This window comes from Mytilus edulis, chromosome 2 (assembly GCF_963676685.1).
Source record: "Mytilus edulis chromosome 2, xbMytEdul2.2, whole genome shotgun sequence".
Lineage (NCBI taxonomy): Eukaryota > Metazoa > Mollusca > Bivalvia > Mytilida > Mytilidae > Mytilus > Mytilus edulis.
This window is the reverse complement of record NC_092345.1, coordinates 76,539,024-76,547,767: the sequence shown is the minus strand read 5'-3', so window position 1 is coordinate 76,547,767 and position 8,744 is coordinate 76,539,024.

Sequence of the window (8,744 nt, the reverse complement as noted above, 5' to 3'; positions counted from 1 at the left end):
ACAACAGCAAAAATATACAAACAGACCTCATTATTATGGATTTTGCCAAGGCCTTCGATAAAGTTCCCCACAAACGTCTACTCTATAAACTAAAATACTATGGCATTCAAGGGAACACTCTAAAATGGATTCAGGCTTTCTTATCAGACCGTACGCAAACAGTGGTAATAGACGGAATAACATCAAATACAGCACCAGTAACATCAGGGGTCCCCCAAAGAACCGTCATTGGGCCTATACTCTTTTTAATTTACATCAACGATTTTCCAGAATACCTCGAACACAGCAAATTACGACTCTTCGCTGATGATAGTATTATATACCGAGAAATTACATGTCATCAAGACTGCACAAATTTACAAAAAGATCGTAATGCAGCAGCTAAATGGGAGGCTGATTGGCTCATGGCCTTCCATCCAGGAAAATGTACAATCTTAACCATCACACAAAAAAGAAACCATTTAAACACGATTACATCCTACATAACCATATTTTAGAACCAGTAACATCTGCAAAATATCTCGGCGTAACCCTACAGTCTAACTTAAAATGGAACAATCACTACGACAACATCATATCAAATGCAAATAAATCTCTTGGCTTTCTGAGGCGAAACTTAAAAATTTCTTACACCAGTATCAAATCCCGTGCTTACCAATCAATAGTGAGACCAAAACTTGAATATGCCTGTAGTTTATGGGATCCACACACAGCAGAATATAGAAATAAGCTTGAAATGGTACAGAGGCGTGCGGCCCGATATGTATGTAACAATTACCACAACACCAGTAGTGTTACATCCATGTTAAACGAACTACAATGGCCCTCACTCACTGAGCGCCGCCTCAAAACCAGACTTATCATGTTCTACAAGGTCATCCATGGACTCATTGCCATCCCATCACTAGTCCTCATACCATCAGATACTAGAACAAGAAAATCTCATACTCAAACATTTAGGCAAATATCCACCTCTAAAGACAGCTACAAATGGTCATTCTTTCCGCAAACAATCATCCAATGGAACTTGTTACCACAAGTTGTGGTAGCATGTCAAACCATTGAAACATATAGAGATCAGTTGACACCAACTGTTCTCCACAACATAATTTAATTCTATAAATAACAATGTACATATTTTTAATCACTTGTTGTTTTCTTACATGTACATATCACCAAGTATTCGACAAATTTAAAGATATATTTTTGTTCATATTTTTAATCATATACTCCGCGCATGCAACAGTTCGTAATCTTCAAGCAATGAAGCTGTAACTGTATATCAGAAGAAGAAGAAGAAAAAAAATGTGTCTGATGACCCGGCCAGTGAACCAAGATGACCGCCATGTAATCTTTTACAAAATTCTTCTCCTCTGAAGCTACTGGGCCAAATTTAACCAAACTTGGCCACAATCATCATTGGGGTATCTTGTTCAAAAAATGTGTTTGATGACCCGGCCAGCCAACCAAGATGGCCACCATTGCCAACAATAGAACATAGGGGTAACATGTAGATTTTGGCTTATAACTCTGAAACCAAAGCATTTAGAGCAAATCTGAAATGGGTGAACTTGTTTGTCAAGATATATAAAAATCCAATTGTATGAGGTCGTTATCTATTTATAATTATATTCATGATTATATCGTGTTATGTGATCGTCGTCAGTTTTCGGAGGTCATTTCGATAGTTAATTAGATGGAGTCGATCCACACACGGAATTCTGATATATATTATCTATTAAATACATTGATAACTGTTTATTTCAGACTTTTTGTAATATGGATATGTGTTTTAGTATGTGATCAATCAATTATGAGAATTTGAGTCAAATTGGTGAACATGATTTTAACAGCTAGTGCTCCTCAAGTTAAATTCAAATCATAAAAAGTTCGTTCTTTATAACCTGCATTCGTATTCGCTTATATAGGTTGACAGTAATAGATATTATTCCAATTGATGCAAAAATGTGGACGAAAATATTAGCCCAGTTGAAATTTTAAGGACCACAGGCTAATAGCCTAGGCCCAGCATGTTTCCATCCCTACTTTTATTCAGAGTCAATTCAAATTGCAATTTCGAAATTCTTCAACATCGAAATACCTCAAAGGACATACATACAAATTGCAAACCCCAATCCCAATTAAAACAACTATCAACAATCGCACTCGATTTGCTAAATATTATCTGGAAGCATTTATTTATTTTTCATACCTTCATCCATTGTTTACTGGATGCCTCTTATATATTGTCCCTTTAGTGTCAAAACTTACCTATAAAAAGTAAAATCACAAAAATACTGAAATCCGAGGAAAATTATAAAAAGAAAGTCCTATAACAAAATCAAAAGCTCAAAAACATCAAACGAATGGATAACAACTGCCATATGCCTGACTTGGTACAGGCATTTTCTTATGTATAAAAAATGGTGGATTAAAACTGGCTTCATAGCTAGCTAAACCTCTCATTGTATGTCAGTCACATCAAATTCCATTATATTAATAACGATGCGTGACAAAAAAAAAAAAAAAAAAAAAAAAAAAAAAAACCAGACACAACAGCTAAAAATGTCAAAAATTGGTGTACATAACTACATATTGCAAGGATTAAGATATTATTAAATCATGCGCGTAGCTACGTTTACGTCAAAACGCCCGGGCGTACACTTGAATTTTGAAAATATTTTTTTTTAATTTAAATATAATAAGAAAAACTGGTCAAAAGCACATCAGCCTTGTTCTTCTCTCTTCAATGGATTGTAATTTTCAATAAAAAGGGTCTAAATTTACTTTAATCAAATCGCAATCTAATTAAAATATAGATCTCCGATTTCGTTATACTACGTTACTACATATGAGCTCATATGTAGTAACGTAGTATAACGAAATCGGAGATCTATATTTTAATTAGATTGATCAAATCGTTCATTTCATATATTTGTTCCAATTTTCTGTAAAAGTTTGAACCTACTGAATTCTGCGTACTTTTCTTATATCTAAAGCAATTCATTATCTGCTGAGATTCGATATGCGGTTTGCATTGTTGTCGAGCATGTGACTTATGTCGCAAAAGCGAGACATAGCGTCGTCAGCGCCGTCGATATTTTGGTTCCGAATGTGGACAAAGTTTTTTGAATGACTCTGTTAAAAAAACTATGATCAAAAGAGTATCCAGTGCAATATAATAATGCAATGATTTCTTTAATTTTCCCAACATTTTACGGATAAAAGATATTTCTTTCTGCAATTAATAAGTGGTCACAGTTTGGGCTTATTTTTTTTTATTTCTTAATTACATTAACTACTTGTCGAACCTTCATCGAATTTTATGAAAATTTGGAAGAAGTTTTTTCTATGATTAATGTCTAAAGCAAAATTTTGAAAGCATCTGTTTTCGTTCATTTTTCTGTTCTTTACTGATATCTGGACTTTTCTTTGCGCAATTAATTGTTTTACATGCTCAATTTATAAACCTTCATAAAATGTGATACATCGGCACACGTTAAATTCCAATCAAGAAAATATAATAATGAAAATTTGTAAATTCCTGGAAAAGACTGGTAAATTGATTCAATTCTTGTGGAAAGAAATCGTGTTCCAGAATTTTTTTATATTGCAACTGTAAGAATTTTTTTTTTTTTTTGTGTTCATTAAAAGGTGCTTTTGTCGATTGTATGCTCACTCACGACTTTTTGAAAGTAATATTGGTTTGAACGTTTTCTCTAAAACCAATGTCCGTTAGCTTCCAATTAACACGATGAATAAGTTCTCAAAATTAAACATAAAAATATACCATTTAGATTCAAAAGTATGTTACTATCAATGATTTTTTACTGACAGGAATGGTATGTCATTCTAGATAACTCGATCGCTTTCGGGGGCTCCGTCCCCTCGAACCCACTACCAGCAGGGGGGTTGACATTGAGCGGTTTGTCACCCCCTCAGACCCCTCGCCAAGGTTCGGGCATACACGTAAATATGACCAAGCTACGCCACTGTAAATTAAAAACAAATAAAGAATTGGTATCTATACTATTAAACGAGAAGACCTCATTTTTGGTGTCGCTTCTCTTCTTTCCACAATAAATTAATCAACACGCCTCTGTGTCCTATGGGTACAGTGCATAGTCGCATTTGTCATCCATTCATATGATTATTCAGATTGAGTTATTTTAGGAGAAAAACGGGAAAAAAGGCATCCGGATATTGTCCCGTCATTGTACGAAATTTTAAGTCAGATTAGACTTCCGGTTTGCGTTTTTCTGTATACACTGAACATACATATACTACGAATAAAGTGTATTTTCAGAATTTTATCTCCTATCATTTTCAAGTTTACTATCCACGGCGGTCACAGAGTTTATAAAATAGAGAGGGTCTGTATACTATATCAATGATCACCATAGATCGATTAGTAAACTTAGAATTGAAAGTAAATACGCTTTATTTATATAGTAATGAATGTTCATAATATACAGGTAAATGTTCATAACATACTAAATGTATGTTCATATTGAAATTGATAGAAAACCAAAAATTGGGAACTTTGGAAATAAAGGTGGAGGGTAAAAAAAAACAAATATTGGGAACTTTGGAAATAAAGGTGGAGGGTAAAAAAAAAATCCTGTCCCCAATAACCTATGACTTATGATACTTTTGCTGAAATTCTCCAGTCATTCCCAACAACACTTTACATACTACTACGCTCTGAATGCCCGCGATTTCGCGGGTGTGTTCTAGTTTGATTTTAAAATAGGATAGTGGTATTGACTGTGACAGCGATAATGACCTCGCCTTCGGCTCAGTCATTATCACTATCTTAGTCAATACCACTGTCCTGTAGGCAGTCCATATATAACGATAATGACCAATTATTCAAGAATAATATATGAGCCAGTCCATGCGAAAAGGTACAAAAACGAAAAATTTACGAAATTCTAAAAAGTGTGCATAATTATTGGCAGTAGACTTGTGATTTATAAAACACATTTACTTTCCCTCATATCATCAAGCTGTTAGCTACACGCACCTGCGAGTGTTGAGACCCCCCTAGTTTTATCATGATTTTTAGTGAATTATTTCATATATTTCAATCATTTTCAAAGTACAGTTTAAATGGCTTGATTTGCCAATTGATAACGTTAAACCTGGTAGCAGTGGGGATAAGGCTCTCGCTTACGATGCGGATATCAATGCAATCAAACCGGTCAACGGTTCGAATCCCGTGCAACTGAGGTTGATTTATATAATATTAAATAACTTAACTTAACTATTAAATAACTTAACTTAAATAACTTAACTTAACTTAAATTTCAATTTCTAAAACACAAGATGTCATAGTTTTTGCATTTTCCCTCATGTTTTAATGTTGTTTTTCTTTCTTTAAACCTGTAGAACTGACGGAAATTATTGACTTTTGTCTCTGTAGTGTCATAATTTTTTATAGTTTCTGGTCGGTATAGCATTAGTCCGGGGAACAAATGATTTTACACTTGCTCAAATACCAAAAATTCAGATATTTCTACGTCTTTTTCGGTTTTAGTTGACAAATTCGGGATAGAATTGACAATCTTATGAATGTTTACATTAATGTAATTTTTTTTCGGATAAAATCGTTTTTCAAAAATACTATAACAAACTTTGATAACGTGTCCTGTAAAGTTTACCAAAAGGACTTTTTGTACCTTTTCGCATGGACTGGCTCATATATGTTCAGTCGGGACCGTGAAATTGGGGTCAAAAGTCTAAGTTGGAAGTTTAGAATTAGAAAGATCATATCATAAGGAACATGTGTATTAAGTTTCAAGTTGATTGGATTTCAGCTTCACTGACAAAACTCACCTTGACCAAAAACTTTAACCTGAAGTGGGACAGACGGACGGACGGACGGACGGACGGACGAAGGAACGAAGGAACGAACGGACGGACGCACAGGCAAGAAAACATAAATGCCCCTCTAAAATCGTAGATGGGGCATAAAAAAACAACATATTGTTACATTTGAGACTTATTGCCGGAATGCATGCTTGGGTAAGTATGTAACCGATTAATTACGAATGTAACAATAATGTGTATATTGTTACATTGCGTTATTGTTACCTCAGTAATGCACTTTATCATATGTTTAGTTGTAAATACAGTAGTTTTGAATATTTAATAAATAACCTGCTGTTTAATCCATATCGCGCAACTTTGATGCGCACCCTTTTTCGCATACCCTTTATCACACCCCTACTTTTTTTATGTAAACTTAAGAAATATTTTTCCTCAAAATAGGTCCAATAGAACGGTCATTCGGGCGTAACGCAATTTATTGAATGACGTCATTGTTTGGTATGTACATGTGACGTCACGAACGTCAAGTTTTCATATTTTTTGGCACACTAAATGCAACCGTTTAAAAAATACAAAACACACAAAAAAATACAATAATAAACAAAATATTTTTTAAACAACAGCACGCAAAACTGTAAGGTAACCCAGGTGCTTTGGATAAGTAACTGAGCAGTTCTTTTAAGGCTTTTAAAACAAGACAGAAGTATAACTGAATGTAACCCAGTGCTATGGATCAGAAAACAGTTCATATAATATAACTCTCCTGTTGAAATATATGATAAAGCTTATAAAACATGGCAAAATCCGTATCACATGCCGTATCACCCTCGACCAATATCATCCCTCGAGCCTAAAGGCCCTTGGGCTGATATTAATGGTGTCTCGGAATGATATGATATATGATACGGATTTTGTCATGTATTATTCTCTATTTAATGTACACTGGGACTAGTAATATCATGTATCAAAATAAAACTTGAAAACTTTTATTTGAACTTTATAATATTGCATACAATTTGGTAAAGTTAACGTTTATTTCCAATGGTAGTTTTTACAAATCCAGCTTGTTGTTTTGGGAGCATCTTTCAGTCCGACGAATTCATTGTGACACCACTCTAACATGTCTACGCAGCCCATCATTCACGAACGAGTTATGCAGCAATATGCACGTCTGGATTGCATACGCACAATTCCATTGTACAATTATATTGCTGATGTAACAATAACGCAATGTAACCGTAGACACATTGTCAAATGTTATTGGTTACCTTCGTAATTCATCGGTTCCTTACACAATTTCTGATAAACGAAGTTAGTAGGGGTTAAACTAATGACATGATAATGTCCCGGCGGATCTAAACATGATAATTACGTTTTCAATATTGGAAAGATTTATTTTATATTTGGAACCAAACAAGATGAGAACATTTATTTAAAAAATTATTAAAAAATAAATATTTGTAAGAGTTAGAAAAATTGAACTGATCAACTTCGACTTTGAAATTACTAATGTCCTGATCGATATGAAACGGCTAAATAACTTTTCTAATTCATTAACTATTTTATTCCCCATTTATGGGCATTATGTTTTCTGGTCTCTGCGTTCGTCCGTCCGTTCGTCCGTCTGTGCCGATTCAGGTTGAAGTTCAGTTTGCTCGAGGTAGTTTTTGATGAAGTTGAAGTCCAATCAACTTGAAACTTAGTACACATGTTCCCTATGATCTGATCTTTCTAATTTCATGCCAAATTAGAGATTTCCCCCCATTTTCACGGTCCATTGAACATAAAAAATGATGGTGTGGATGGGGCATCTGTGTACCGTATGGACACTTTCTTGTTTCTAATATTTGTTTGTATTGAATGTTTTAACTTTCCTATGATATCGAATTTGAAGTCTATCCTGTCAATAATAAAAAAAATATATAGCCGTTTCACATCGGTCAGGTCCGTTATTAATAGTAAATTAATTTTCTCTATTGAGTATGGAAATGGGGTATGGACCGTTATAAGTAAATTTCTCTATTGAGAATGGAAATGATGAATATGTAAAAGAGACAAGTATATAAGGTAATCAATGATTTGTATAGATTAGTAAGACTTGTACCATAAGACTATACAAATCCTTGGTACAATAGTCCAGAAGAAACTTAAAATTAGTGTATTTTAATGGTCTTACAGAAGTAAACAAAATACACTTTGTTTTGATATCATTTTTTTTTAAATGGCATATATTTTTATTTTCACTAGAAGTACGTAAAGTCTGAGAATATTATACTATAATAAAAACTAAGTTTAAGTTCACCTATACTTGAAAAGTAATTTAATAACGGATGATGGCATCTGTTCTGTTCTGTTCTGTTTGAGAAAATCCCTCCTTCAAAGGAGCACTTCGCACAATGACGAATAATGTTTATATATATAATTATATGTACCTAAAAAGACATACTACGTACGCCTCGTGAGATGAGTGTTGGTCACTGTCAAAGACCCTTACGCTTGCTTGGCGGAAGGTTTTTAATAATACGGGACCGTAGTCCATGTAGAGCAAAGCAAAGCTTCCTTGTGATGTATTCTACAGTGTAGCAGAAATCCATGCATTTACATTTACAACCACAAGCACAAATAAAGCTACTAGGGTCTAATATAAAGTTAGTGTCTAGTGTGATGTTACTATGGATACTACATTTCATGCACACATCAATACTACCAATAAAATTATCTAATTCTTGTAGATAAGGTGAACGGATTTCATGCAGAGCTGGACAATCCATAAGGAAATGATCGATTGTTTCTGGCTTACCCTTGCATAATAGGCATGTTGGATCAACTGTGTTTTGGTTGAAGGCAGCTTTGTTGCTTTGTAAATAGTAAGTACCTGTCAACAGTTTCAACTTCGTCGGTAATCTACTAAT